This window comes from Copadichromis virginalis, linkage group LG1, assembly GCF_057382275.1.
Source record: "Copadichromis virginalis isolate Kocher_CV1m ecotype Utaka linkage group LG1, C_Virginalis_male_GT1.1, whole genome shotgun sequence".
Lineage (NCBI taxonomy): Eukaryota > Metazoa > Chordata > Actinopteri > Cichliformes > Cichlidae > Copadichromis > Copadichromis virginalis.
Window position 1 is genome coordinate 33,251,884 of NC_140618.1, and position 15,535 is coordinate 33,267,418.

The following is a 15,535-nucleotide window of genomic DNA, read 5'->3' on the forward strand; positions in this document are numbered from 1 at the left end:
TTGATCGCGCAGAGAATCGCTGACCGTTATGTGAGTGTGTGTGTGTGTGTGTGTAAAAGCATTTCAGTTCTGCTGAGCCAAATAAGACAGGTCAGGGTGAAGAAGTGACAGCCAAAGAAAAGCTTACCACAAAACGGAGAAGTTATGACAAATCAGACTATAAGGCAAAAAGAAAGTGCAGCTTTATGGTTTCATGGACAAAAGAATTTCTGTGACTGCAATATGACGAGCTAAATAACCAGGGCTGCACATAAGTGGTCCGCAGGTGCGCATTCGCTGTCAAAATAAAAAACACGCACAAGGGTTAGGGTTAAATTTAAAAACTGTACTTTTGAGTTAAAATATATATTTATAATTTTAATAAATGACAAATTAAAAAGGCATGAACATTTTTTTGTATCGAAAAAATATCGAACCGTGACACCAAAGTATCGAACCGAACCGAACCGTGAATTTTGTGTATCGTTGCACCCCTAATATATATATATATATATATATATATATACATATACACACACACACACACACACACACATATTGCAGAAATAGTTTCAACATAATAACACAGTAGCTCCACCTGCGAGAGGTTTCCCGGATTTTTGAAGAGGCCGCTTCCAGGGTGCACGGTACAAGTGCTTGAAAGCAGAGGCACCACTTCCCAGACAGCCGGAAGACTTGCAGTTCAATCACTAGTAGCAGACCAGATCTGAAGGGAGGAAAAAAATTACATTGAGCTGGAAGCACAGAGAGAGCAAAATGACACTGACAAAATAACTTGAGCAAGCCTACATCACAACAAAAGTGAGGCTCAAAGAGGAGCCTTTACTCTGCATATGCTGCCATGAGATGAGCTGGATACATTGTGTGCAAAAGTATAACAAAAGTAGTGCTAACTACACACTGACTTAAATGTACGATGATTGCCTACAGCGGTTTGTGAAATATTTACAATTACAATATTTAATCTGCTGATTCATGTTGATGGGTTATTTTCTTTTACTTTTGTGAATATGGAAATATAAATAGGGCTGCAATGCAGTCTTAGGCAGTTTATGAAATAGTCTTATCATTTGAAACTATCCTACCAAAGAAAATCACACTGGTTGATTTAAATTTGGTGTTGAATTATTATTTGTTATAGTGGCCATGTTAAGTGCTTCATGTAAAACACTTAGCCGCATTATCACTTTAAATCTAGCCAAACAGCCAATTAACATAAAGTAAACAACTAAAAAGTGCTTTGAGTGACACAAAGTTTTTTCTTCCCATTATATTTGACTGAGGCCAGACTTCACTCTAGAAATACTCACTATCACCTCTTCAGCCATGGAGTGAAATTACAAGATAGGCTACCTGGTTAGCTAAACTAAATACATACCAATGAAAGTTGTTTCTTCCACTGATGATTTTTGTTCATATCTTTACTGACTGCCAGCAATTTTATGCAGATCACTAAAAAGTGACAAGTGATGCAGTCAAAAAATATGTTGGCCTATTATTTATTTTAATTCCATTTTTGTTTTCCACAGTTTTAACATTGGCAATAAACCTTATGCATAATTGTCAGCAAAATGTAATCTAAACCAAACAGGTTATAATGGTTAACATATTCTGGTTTTTAGTGTATTTAGATTTTTTTTCTAGTGTTTAGTGTTTTTTACACTACAGGGCATGTTTCCTTTTATTTTGTGATTTTTCAACATAATCATTTTGGAGTTTTTTTCTTTGAGAATCACTCATCATCCTAACAACCTTGTCAGAGTAGTGCTAATTATTGCATTATTATCAAAATTTTGCTTCATTCATTAACCTCCTCGGATTTGGCATCCACATATGTGGACATCACATTTTGGGTTATTTAGACCAAAATACAAAATTTTGCTCTACATGGGCCTGATATCCACTTACGAGGACATTATACTGCTACTGTTCTATCAAAATTTAAATATCCTCATCCTCTTATTTTTCTTAAAAACAAAAATAAGGTAAAAAAAAAATCTGGTAATTCTTTGTTTTTACATTCATCGGGCCCCAATATGCTCAAATATCAAAGAGAAATTAAAAATGCATGCCGTGGAAGAGTTCGGGAGGTTAATGGTTGATGTTCATCATATTAAATTTGGTACTAGATTTGTGTATGTAATGGATAAACCATTTATGCACTTAAATTTAATAATGGGCCAGAAATATGCATGAGGCTATTGTACATATGGCCTAAATATAATTAAACAGATAATTTTATCAGACAAATCCGCAGAGGCTTGGAATTACAGACATATTTCAAAGCTGCTGCCCCATTGTGTACATTAGGGTCAGCAGTATAGTAAGTGATTCATTTATTGTCACTAAAATCCCTCTAGACCTCCCCTAAAGCATACATGACCCATTTCGTTTTACTATATCACAGTGGAACTTTCACATGAGAGTCCTGAAGGAAATTAATATGCGCCCTAAATTTCCACAGATGATTTAGCACTTCCATCTGTTTAACCTTCTTGCTGTAATGGTTTGATTCAAGACATTAAAATAACGTAGAAACAGTAACCCATTCCCCAGCTACACACAACTGGACTCCATTTAAGCACAGAGACCAAATGTATGAACCGATACACCAAGAACTGGAAATAACACATGCATTTAAAAGGTGCAAAGCCAAATAAATACCACAGGGATATAAATGACCTGCTGTGATCTATGCACAACCACCTCCTTACATAATCCACAGACTCCTTCCATAGCAGCAGCACTGATGTTCTTTGCATCTATTACGCTATCTCAGACTCAGGGTGTTACGGCACTAGCAGGGCTCCCTGTGAATCTGACCTTGTGTGGGTGTGTCCTGCCATCTCTCCTGGCTTAGGTGCTACTTTTTTTGTGCAGCTGACTCCCATCAGCAATTAAGAATACTTAAGACCAGAGAAAGAGAGTGTTGCTGGGTTGCAGATAGTAAGCTGTGTGTGTAGGGTGGTTGATTGCTACTGCTATGTGGAGAGGAGCGTGTTTTGGTGACTAACCCTTTTTGACTTACGTATCAGTTTATTGACCAACCCCTGAGTTTTGTTGTTTTCTTTCTTTAAACGATGATAGTCGCTTATCAGTCTCTTTTAGTTTAGTCATTAATAGAAACATTAATAAAACCCTTTAACTTAACTATTTTACGTCCCTGTCTCCTTATTTTCAACATGGAGACCTTTTGTTACTTTCTCTCACCCCCTAGACCAGCGGTCCCCAACCCCCGGGCCTCGGACCGGTACCGGTCCGTGAGTCGTTTGGTACCGGGCCGCAAGAGTTGAGGCTCAGGTGTGAAATGTATAGTTTTCAGGGGTTTTATCGGTTTTGAGCGTTATTTTGTTATCGTTTTTATCGTTTACTCTGTTTTCCTGGGTCTTTTCACATGTGTTATGAGTAAATTTTCTTTTTTTCGGTACCGGTACTAATTTTATTTTGTTGTATTTATCCGCGACACCTTAAAGGCCGGTCCATGAAAATATTGTCGAGAATAAACCGGTCCGTGGCGCAAAAAAGGTTGGGGACCGCTGCCCTAGACCTTTTCAGGAGAATGTCACAAAGGGAATTATAACACTTTGAATGGTTTTGTCAGAAGTTTCAGGTTTGATGGTATCAACTTTGTTTACAGTCCTACCAGCGGTACTAGATTACTGATTGAGATCTCTACACTTTAGACAAACAGTTCTGTACAGAGCTGATGCAGTGATAGAATACATGACTGCTCACTTCAGAAAAGGGGAAGGATCCCATAAAGCTCTGGCTTCATCATGTGAACTGAATGGAATATTTCTCAAACGGGTTCTTCAACAAGGAGGTTGAAAATAAAAGATGGTGTTTGTAATTTTTTGTTGCTATTGTTTTATCTGTTTGAATTTTATAATTTTTTTCTCATCGTATTTGCTTAATACCTAATTTTGCTAATTCTTTTCAGTAACTTTACACCTTTACATGCAACGGTTCCTTTGTAAGACATCACAAGAATTCACAATGCGCCACACCTCAGGTGCAAGATGATGAAATCGTGCCAGAATGTCACTCATCATCATTCAAAAACTAAAGAGCCAAGGGGAACTTTCAGTCATGCCATTAAAGTGTCACCTTGTCAGTTAGCGTCACATGAAGGATGGGTGTATTGACTGTGTGCTGTGCATTTAGCCCAGCCCTAAACAGTGGAGAAAACTTTCAGCTCTGGCATCCCAAGGCCCAAGGCGACAAGGAAGGGACACTGGCTGGACAAGACTACATTCAGTGATTTGGCCCATGGGCATATGTGTCAAAATTTCACTACTGGCATATACAGTGATATTAAAGACATGGGTCAGGATCTCACTTGACAAGGTCTGTAGAGTCATTTCACATTCAGTTTAGATGGCTGGAAGAGACTGCCTGATGTGTCATTTTTGACTTTATCAAAGATATAAGAAAGTGTTCTCAAATGGTTAGGATTTTTTAGGGGGCCAAAGCACTTTTGTGTACTGTGAGTTTCATCAACCATGCTATAAATGTTTACCGAAAGACAAAAAGTAGCAGATTAGATGCTGAGACTAACTTTATGTGGTCACATTTTTATATTCCAGATTTATCCAAATGTATCCCTTTATAACCACCTGCTGCATTACTCCTTACTTTTACCTCAAGCAATAAAATATGTTGTTTTCTGCTTTTTTGAGTCCTCAGTAACACCATGGATGTCGATGGGAAAGAAAGAAAATTAACTTATTAAAATGTCTTTGGTTTGGCAGAGATAATCTGAAAAGGTTAAAGTACTAATTGTTGACTAAAAGGTACAAGATTTAACATGACTTTCCTATTACTGTGCCATCTGTGACATCTTAGATAAGGGAAAAATAAATAAATACATAAAAAATAACTATGACAAAAACATACTGAATCTCAATCTAACTGGGTTTAATAAAAGGGCAGCTATAATGCCTCTATAGTACCAGTGATAAAATGCTTTGGAGTCCATTACTAAAGATTTTCACCAAGAAGTGTGTGGTTTGTGTATCTTTTTGTAACATAATTTACTTATTTAAATACGAGGACAATACCACATTGCCTGAAAAAGAGTGACAGTGATGATAGCACCACCTTTCTGAAAAACAATGAAATTTAATGTGACCTCCATCACCTGTATAAACATTGACAGCCTCACTCTCGTTTTTTATTTTTTTTTATTTTATTTAATTCATTTAATTCATAGTGAGGCTACAGTGTTGTTAACATCTTTACTGAATAATGTTAAACATCCATAATTTTTTAATAAATTGCTTGTTCTGTTCTCATATAACTGGGGCTTGCATGCATGACATCTTTGTTACTTTCAAGTTGAATTACATTTACATTTAAAAGTAACCTAAAAACACGGCTACCAGAACACGAGGTCTGTCTCCTATTAGAGGACACTGCTGAATTGCTCTTAAAAAGGGCAACACTTTCTTTAATGACACCAGAGTTACCAATTTTCAGAGGGCTTTCATCTGTCAAAAAGGCTTGCCTTCTTTCTGGATTTTCTCTTTCCATCTAGCCCTCCCTCCCACACTGTAACACACAGAGCACAGCGTGGCTGTGGCCTCTCAATCCCACAACAGGGCTTTCACCGCTGTCATCAGCTCAAAATGCCTTTCACAGGTAGTGAGGAGGAGGAGGAGGTGGGGGGGGGGCTCTATGTGATCCAAGTGCTACCTGGATCATTAAGGGACTCTGTGGCTCAAGCTTCTGTCAGCGATCATTTCCAATTAGATCTCCATTTTGCAGCACACATACCTCAGCACCCGTGGGGACAGGGGTTCATAAAGCAAAATCACTGAGGTGGGGAAAGGCACATTAGGATGAGTGTTCATATGGTAACCTTGTTACACTGGGAGAAGTGGGACATGTTTCTGAGTTAATGAACTCAGATTGACTAATCAACATGAGCTTTTGGCATTGAGACTTTTGTTGATTTGGTCAGAGTGAAAGCTGGAACATTAGCATGTAGCACTAAATGACTCATCTAGTCATAATCATCTCTTCAGGTGAATCTATTTTCAAAATATCTTAATAACATAAGGGAGGGGTGCGCTTAAAAGTGATGCCTTTCCTGAAATTGGTGAGTGAATAAGATGAAAGACCCAGCTATCAGCAGTGTGTGGATGGAATGTATTAATATATTCTGAATGCAATATGTTTTCATTGTGTTTTTAGTCAATTTATTGAATATCCATATCCGTAGATTTTTTTCAGTGGAATAGTGAATTCAAAATAGGAACAGGTTGTGTTTCTATAAGACTTTCTCTCTTTGTTTCTATTACAAACTGATCAGAAATAATCATCTGGGACATTTAAATGGGCAGGTGTGAAACGTCACAGTCATGACAATCATACAAGTTAATGGCAGCTTTGTAAAGTGTAGTGCTTCACATCCCTCAGAAAAGCCTAAGATTTCACTCATTAATGTTTAAAGCTCAATACTCATTGCCTTGGGTTAGGGCCCATTGGCAATAAGAGTAGACCATGATTATTTTATAGAGTACCAGCAGTTTATTAGCCTGTTAGCAGACAACATCCACCTTTCAAATACAACACCAGATTACAAACACATTATCCTCTGTTACAGAGGAATGGTTCCAAGAGAAGGGAAATGAGTTGCCCCATTCTGGACTGAAATGTACGGTGTTTGGGGTATACACAACACTTTAAATCAAAACATGCCACAGGCAAATGGCCTTAAATAAGAAAACAGCACAAAAACACCATATAAATTACACGTTTCGCTGAAGCTCGCACCAGTAACAGGGATTTCATCAGGGATGACAACTTGAGGGAAATCTCACTGAGTACATATGGACCATGGGAGAGTACCTCAGAACGCCCAACAGAGAGATCCTACTGTGGGACAGATGAGGAAACAGTCAGCCTTTGTAATCTGATTCTCTGTTTCATAATGCAAGGTGACTGAACATTAGTCTGATGTGCAGATTATTGCAAAATATTAACAAATGGGGTCATAGTCTGCACCACGGAAAATGGTAAATTGAAACATTTCCTTCAACACTAAGATTGGAATGACTTCCCAGGACTTATTAGCATTCAGGAATACAAAAGGTTTGTAAAAATCCTGTTATTATAGGTATTGATTGGCCATTTCTTTATGATAATATATATAATATAAAATATATTATCCACCTAGACTTGGTTCAGTTGCAGTGTGTCAGTGTGAATATGAACCGTGCCATGTCATATTTTTTTAAATATGTGTATATATTTTTTTGGCTGTTGTTTGAACCAAAGTAAAGGTTTGAACATTCCCAGAATGAATTCCCTCTGCCTGTGGATGTGAGCTACAATCACTCAGGTGTCAGCCCTTAGGATCACATCATTACTGCTCAGCAATGGATTAAAATATTGGAAGACCTGCGGCACTAAATACATCTCCAGAAGACTTATGGAGTGTGAACCCACTTGGAGGCCGCTTGCCACCCACTGTTTTCATCATGCGAGTGCCTTCCCAGCTTAACAGGAGTGCAAGTTCATCCAGGATAGTACAAGCAAGCTGTGCATCTGCATTAAAATACAAAATTGACTTCTGTTGTTTATTTACTGGTCTAGAACTGTACGCCAGTGTTTACTTTGGCTTAGAAAATGCCCATCTAGCCTCAATTACATAGATAACTTAAACTTAATAAGCCAAAGGATTCCAGGTAGGTATGGTTTGAGTTGGTAGAGACTGGAAAGCTCCATCTGAACTGCCACTGCCCACTCTGGCCTGAGGAGTAAAACAGAAATGGACATAAACATTAACAGGGCTGTCCACTTTCTTGTGTTTTGTTTGGTTTATTTATTTTTTTGCTTGAGTCTACCTCAATCACTTTTCATTATTTATTATTGATTTAAATTTTGTTAGTTTACCCTTTCCTTCATTCATAATTTGTTTTTCTTCTTTAGGTGTGTGGTAGGACTAGACATAAGCGGGTCAAGAAGTGCAGGAGACAGATGCTGTCCAGTGTAGTGAGTGATTTATTCACCATTTTGTGACCAAACAATATTTACGAAAATAAATAAGAAACTCAACTCCATAGTTAACTCAGTTCAAATAAACATAACTGAACTTAAATCAATGGAAATTAAGGTCAAAATGCGCACAGCTACACTGACCTGGTCCTTTCTTCTGAACACCTGCATTCATCTGCTTAAATAGTCCATTCACCCCTGGACTATTCCATTAGGTAGGTGAGACAAACATTTCTATACTCAAACCTATACTGCTACTCCTTCCTAGCAATGAAACTCTGCAGTGGATAGTCGATAGATATTACAACAAACCCATTTCTCTATAAACACACTCTAAAATCAGCTTTATTAAATTACAAAGATTCTCCCCCTTTTTCACCTGGTCTCTTCCTGTGACCTCAGATTAACCAGGTCGCTATAAATACAGGAAGTAAAACTACATTTCCTCTTTTTGTTCCTGAACACAGTTGACATAAATAACATGTTAACTTAACAAACTTGTCAGAATTGATTTAAACCAAGATGTTATGTTATATGATTCTAACCATGCAAAACATAAACAAACCCGGGATAGTAGATGTTTGCCTACTACAGAATACATATGAGATCTGGCTAAATCAAAGCAATAATGTTAATTAAGAATATGGACAAATGGTGTTCTCACCTACTTTGTCACAAGGTGCATTTGGTGTTCCATGTTTTAGTTTTTTACAATATTGTTCTCATTTAAATCCTGCAGCTTGATTAATATAATCAGCATAAACACATCTCTTTAAGCTTGAAGCTCCTCAAAACAAGTTTGATTAAATATTAATAACAAATTTGTATTATATCTTTGTGTCTTTGTGTTTGTCTTTAACTTAACAATATAAAAGCACCTTGAGGAAACTGTTGTTGTGATTTGATGCTAAACACAGTAAATGAATCAGTTTGTTAAACTAAGAACTATGATGACCAATAACCTTAACTAATACTGAAGAACTCACGTAAGTCATGATGGAAACATTGCTTTCACCCTGTTGGGGGAAAACTCTGTAAAAGACCCAGGAGAAATAAAGACACAATGAGACAAGATCACTTTTTATGCTTTAACGTGCACACGGGTAAGCTGTTCAGAACAACTCACAACGTGTACAGAGGCTGGGCACTTTTTATAGGAAAGACAGTGAGAACAGGATAAGAAAATACAAAACAGATAAAATAAACAACTCCATATGTGGCGCTAGTCTCGTCAGCAGAGAGCTGGGAGAAAGCTGTGAGAGATAAAACAATCTAAAACAATATGTCCCAAAACAGTATGTCTTTGCTGAGAAAGTCTAAAAAGATAATTCTAAACTAATCTAACCATAGACAAAAGGGCATGCTTGCACATTTAAAAGAAGGTAAAGAAACATAGAATCATTTTTCCTGTAACATTCCCTCCTGTTTTAACTTATTTTAAATGTATACAACAATTGTCTGTGAAGGTTATTTATTAAGTATCTTAAGCAATTTTTTAATTTTCAAAATGTCAGCATAGCAGAAATGGAAATCATTTGGTCTAAAGAATAAAACAAAATAAAATAATAAAAAGAACAAAGAAAATCATAGTAAATGAAAATCATAGTAAATGAAATAACAAGTGGAATAAACAAGAAAAAATAATAAAACTAAACTACAAAAAATAAAGGATAAAAACCTTATATGTAAAATGAAAACTTCAAAAAATAAAAGGATGAAAACCTTATATTTAAAATGAAAACTACAACAAATAAAAGGATGAAAACCTTATGTTTAAAATGATGAAAACCTTATATTTAAAATGAAAACTTCAAAAAATAAAAGGATGAAAACCTTATATTGTACCTGCATAAACTACTAATGTGTTAATCAGTGCATGATCACTTGACAAGTCATTTTTAATCACCACGTCATTCATTAGCAGTTATTACAAGTTCTCCTCTAACAGAATTGCAACGGGATGCTGTTCTTCTTGAGGCACGGCAACATAAGCAGTCATTGTAGTTGTTATCATCTTTGAAATCATTACTCTTAGACATGGCGGTGTAGCTGCTCCAGATGTGTGGTCAGTGACATATTTCTGCAGAATGGTCAAATTCTGCAAAGCTTCATAAATGTCTCCGCTTACAAACTCCTCCTTGTGATGCTGTTAGCAGGTCTAGAGTCAGTCTGTTCTGCAGCACCATCGTTCTGATGGCCTTCTGTTCTCCTGCTAAAGCCGGTCCCAGGGTCTTTGTCAAAGTTGATGCGTCGTAGCAGAGCATATCGGTTGATCTCCACATGATCCCGCACCTCGGCAGCTCCAATGCCGGGGATCAAGCTCTGTAAGAATTTCACTCCTCCTCAGATGCGAAACTCTGGTTCCTTTACTGCTTGATGCCGTCCGTGCACATCCTGTCTGGTACTGAGTCTTTGTTTGTAGTGGCATCCGGTAGATAGGTGAGTAGGCAGCTCCCCCACTGCCCGCGATCCATTGTTCATCACACATACTGGCAGTTGCGCTGCGTTCAGCTTGTTCAGTAGAATTACATCAGGCAGTGGGTCTGAGACTTGGGGCCAGGTCAGTAGGTAGGTCTGTCCGGAACAGTTCACATTTGTGGGTGATGATGACCTCCAGGTTGCTTTTGCTGGGATGCTGTAGTTGGCCTTGGACCAAAGAGTACCGTAGCCTGGATGTGTTGCCAGGCCCAACAGACACCAACTGCGATCTTCAGGTATGCTGTACGGCCACAGGCCAGACGTCTGCGAGGATAGGGGCATATGGGTACATGCATAGCAGTCAGTTTTATTATTCCAGTGAGCTGTAGTGTTCATAAACTGCCACCAGAAGTTAGTGGCGTAGCCATGGGGAAACTTGGTGTACTTTCCTTTGTCATACAGTGTCTGCCTTTTCTTCATATTGCGTGACTTGTTGTCCCTCACGGAAGCAAAGATGAGGAGCCCGGCCATGGTCAGGGCCACTGCAGTTATTAAGAGCCACCACCTCATGACGACGGGACACACCCTCCTGTCGCGAGTAGACCCCCCGGCCAGGAAAGCTGACCCCTCCACCGGGCGAGATCACAACAAGTGGGCAAGCCTGCTGTCAGCTGTGTTTAGATGGCTTCACTTACTGGCTCTGATGGATGCAAGATGGTCGTTCCGCTATTTTGCAAGCTCCAGTTTTTCCTTTGGAGCACTTTGATCAGAACCCAGTCACCGGGCTGTGATCTGCAAGACACTTGATAGACATCATTACATTCTTCGTCATTTACAATCATCTCTTTATTTTCCTACAACTTAGACATACATTTTGCTACTGAAATTGTATCTGCCTTTTTCACTGGGTAGATTTCTGGCCACTTTGAGAATACATCTATAACCACTAGGGTGTATTTTTACCCTTGGCATTCATTTAGCTCAATAAAGTCCATATGGATTGTGTGGTCTCAGGTTTCCCTGAGCATTATATTTTTGACACGTCATGCACGTTCTGACAAATTGTTTTGCTGAGGTTTCAAAATTTACAGTGTAGAATTTACAGTGTAGAAATGAGAGTTGACAATACTGGTCAGTCCCCCCGTTGACAAATGCGTACAGCCATGAGTCACTAATGCCGCCATTTTGTGGAGGAATTTTGGCAACACTAGCTTGCCATAACACATCATTAAGTCGTTTGTCAGAACTGCACCGTGTTTTAGCCATTTTGCCTGCTCTGCTGTGCTTGCTGCTTTTGTTCATTTTTCAACACATCCAGTGGAATCTGATGTGTGTTCACTGCCATCAATGTGATGTTTGTCTTTTGTGCCGCCTATTTTGCTGCTCTGTCAGCAAAATTGTTGCCTGTAGTAATGAAAGAGTCAGTAGGCGTTGTAAGAGGTTGGCATGGTGAACCGGTTTTCCAGTTGGTGTAATCATTCCTCTGTTATGCCAAATTTTTTGCAAAATGATGCACAGCAGAGAAAACATACTGGCTGTCTGTATGTATGTTTATTAGTTTGTCTTTGTGTATTTAGCTTTCGCGTATCACAGCTATCAGCTCAGCGCTCTGTGCAGGACATGAAGAAGAAAGTGGTTTTGCTTCTATTATTTTACTATCTGTGGTTACTGCGTAACCTACACAATTTCGGCCTGTGCTGTAAGGTCAAATGCTGTTCTCCTAGCTTCCACACTTGCTGATCATAAGGTGGATCTGGGCCTGGAGTTTGTTTAAATCTCAGAATGTTGTGATACTCGGTCGGTTTCTGGCACTCAGGTGTAATACCAGAAAAGAATGGCATGACTGCTATCTTAAGTTTTGTCAGAGCGTCTCTACCTAGCAAATTTACTGGACACGACGGGTCATATATGCATTTAATAAAGCACCTGCGGCCACTTGCTGTGTGTACTAGTTCTAAAAGGGCAGTTAATTGTTGTGCAGTTGTGTGGCCTGAAGCTGACTTTACAACTAATTTGTCCTCTACTCCTACAATCTCGTGGGAAGTGACCTTCCTCTCCACGGTTCTAGCAGGCGTTGTCTCTATGTTATCTGCTGTTTCTGCGTGGCTGTCTGCAGCCTTGGTGTTTGTGACTTTGCTCGCCTCTCTGTTCCTGATAGCCACCTGCGAATTAGTGTTTTAGTCTGTTGTCAACAGTCAGCCTTATTTTTAAGTTACAGAATGCTTCTCCCTTTTTTTGTTTTTTGTTTTTTTGTTTGGGAGAATAGATGCAACTCTACATTTTCACTTAAGGCAGTTTTAGATAATTTCTAGTTCTTCAAACAATTCATGGATCTCACACATTTCAAACTTTCAAGTTAGGGTTGTTTCCCATTTATACAAATATATATATTTAACTTTGCATTGCTCACAGCTCATAGCTCACAGCTCTAAACCTAGGCATTTTTCAATCATATGCCTAATCACTATGTGTCACTGTGATTCTCAAGTATGGTCACAAGTTCGTTTAAATTCATTTCCAAAACCAACAAAATAATCAAACAAAACCAAAAAACATAAACGTGTCAGGACACAAAAGAAAAAGAAAAATGCTGCCACCCGAACAAGGCAGAAGTCTACATATGTTGGCTTGTAATAGCATGCAGCTTGTAACATGGTAGACTAATGTGCCTGTGTTAATTCAGCTCCATATTATTGTGTGAAGTTGCACTGGGTTGGGAGTGGTTTTGTGTGTGTCACATTTTTGGTGAGCCAATGGCTGGAATGGGGTTGGACTAATTAGAGGCAGGTGTACTTGATTGCACTGATACACTGGTCTTCTTATAGCCCACACTACAAACACTGCTGTGTTGTTTTGTCTCTCTGTGCAGGTATGTAATGTGATGAAATCAGATATGTTTGGGATGGACGGGTTTTGCCCTATGAATTTTATATTAGGTGTGTCGTTTTGTCTCTCTGTGCAGTCCAGGGCCTATTATATGCCACAGCCTAAAGGCAGCAGGGTTGCAGAGGCTTGAGTGACCACTGACTATATGCTTGCAGGGTGGTGGGTCTCCAAGGACAACTTCTAACCCTGTTAGAGGCAACATGTGGAGTGCAACTTGGCCGTGTGGCATAGCTGGCTCTGGCCTTGGGACTGTGTGTTTTTATACAATTCTTAAGTGGGACACTGGACTGTTTTATCTTTTATCTCTTGATATATTTTTTGTCAATAAATTATCTTTTAGAATTTTATTGACTGACATCTTTTTGCCCATGACTGAGACGGTTGGTCAGACCTAGAGTCTTTCTTTGGGTGTGTTACAGCAGCTTCTGCTCTAAAAGAAACAAATAAATAAAAAGAAAAGAAAATGTGGAACATGTTCATCAGCTTAGCAGTGTCTACATATTTAATTCAGCTTCTCAATCCTGTAGTTTTAGCTGTTGTCTACAGGGTTTTGCTTATTGGTTGTTATTGTAGGTGTGCTCTATATCTCAGCAATGTGTCATTCTAGGATGATAAGTTTCAAGCTGGTCAAGTGCCTCTCTGCACTTCATTAGTTTAGTTATTCTCTGTATTGTCTTCATCTCACATGTCATTACACTGAGTTTCAGCAAACCTTAAGCTTGATGCAGACTACTGCTTAACAATTATCCACCTCACATCATAACCGATTAAGGTGCCTCTTCATATTAATATTATGTCATTGTTAATATTATCCTCTTTGTCTTATATAACAGCAATAGCATATTATAATATTTTATCAGTGTGTACCATTATACTACTACTGAGCCAATTTGTTAGTTAGATCATCTTATTCGGCAAACAGATAATTTTGAATTCATCCAATCTGCGGTCACATTTGTTCTCTCTGTTGCATGGCGGACCAGGCAGTTCTATTATAATATATTATTTATATTTTATTTTGTATCCATCAAGGGCTTCAGATGACCTGCAGAATCATCCTTTTCCCAAGGTGGAGACAGTTACCTTTTCACACACTGTCCTTGGCTGAACAATGACACAGCCTTAATATACTTCATTTATGTTATTAAAATATTTTCGTGTGAATTATTTGCTTTATATTCATTTTATACATGCTGGGCATGGTCATCATGCCAACTGTGTTTCATTGTTAATATCACTTTACAGGTTGTTATCCTTGCTATTATTAATTTCAAATACTCTAAAGATAATTTCTACTGTAATTTTCCCTTTGTTCATCTTTATTTCGTACTTTTTATATTTATATCTACTCAGTGGGGTCTGTTTTCAACCCTTTTAAACTACTTCAAACTACTGTGATCTCTAGTTTTCACTTAATAAGGGATTATTAAGTTCTTCCTGATATGGGTGGTGCTGCAGATGCGGCTGCAGGAGTGAGTGATGGTTTACTAAAAGGATTGTGGGAACTGCACAGTGTCTCGTCTTCTGGTTTTACTAAACTGGCAGTTGAGTTCTGGTCTTCTGACTGTTTATATTTTGTTTTCTTAAATCTCTCAGTTTACAGACACTGTTTTTGTCCGGCGTCTGGACTTTTCTTTTCTCACCACTGCTCGTCAGCAGGAGTGAGTGTTAATTTCACTTGCTTGATTACCCATCTTATTTATGTATTTACTTATTTTTGTTTAAGTAATATATACACAATACAGCTGCTATCACCTTCGCTGGTATTAGAGACGAGAGTGGTTGCTCACACGCCCTTCTACTTTCGGACTATTTCCAAAAGCGGTGTGAACTTTACGAGACGGAACTCGACCGTTCTCTCAACTCACCAGCACGTCAGTGAACAGCAGTAAAAGAAAAACACAGTAGGAGCAGCTCAGTCTCTTATTGGACCGTGAAAATTCAGCTTGCTCCATTAGTTACAACAATACACACATACATTCACATTCACACTTATTCGCGCGATCGGAACCCTTATAATAAGGGGAGCTGCCAGTCTTTCTGTAGACGAGCTACTTATTCCCTTGACCCAGCTGGGGGAGCTACTCAGAGCTCCAAACCTAACCCACAAGAGTGGGGAGCTTCCAGTCGACGAGCTCCGAGCTACTTTAAACCCACAGAAGTGGGGAGCTTCCAGTCTCGACGAGCTACTTTCGCTATTTTAAATTCCCTGAATTTAAAATACGATTTT

The 15,535-nt window shown here is 38.6% G+C and overlaps 1 long non-coding RNA gene across 1 annotated transcript; it reads right to left on the reverse strand.

The window, feature by feature from the left end:
• Positions 1-9,075: 9,075 nt before the first annotated feature.
• Positions 9,076-12,420, reverse strand: LOC146719098 (uncharacterized). Its single transcript, XR_014920957.1, has 2 exons — positions 9,835-12,420; positions 9,076-9,679 (listed from the first exon to the last, which is right to left on the reverse strand). It is a non-coding gene; the product is annotated as an uncharacterized LOC146719098 (long non-coding RNA).
• Between the last annotated feature and the right edge of the window lie 3,115 nt (positions 12,421-15,535).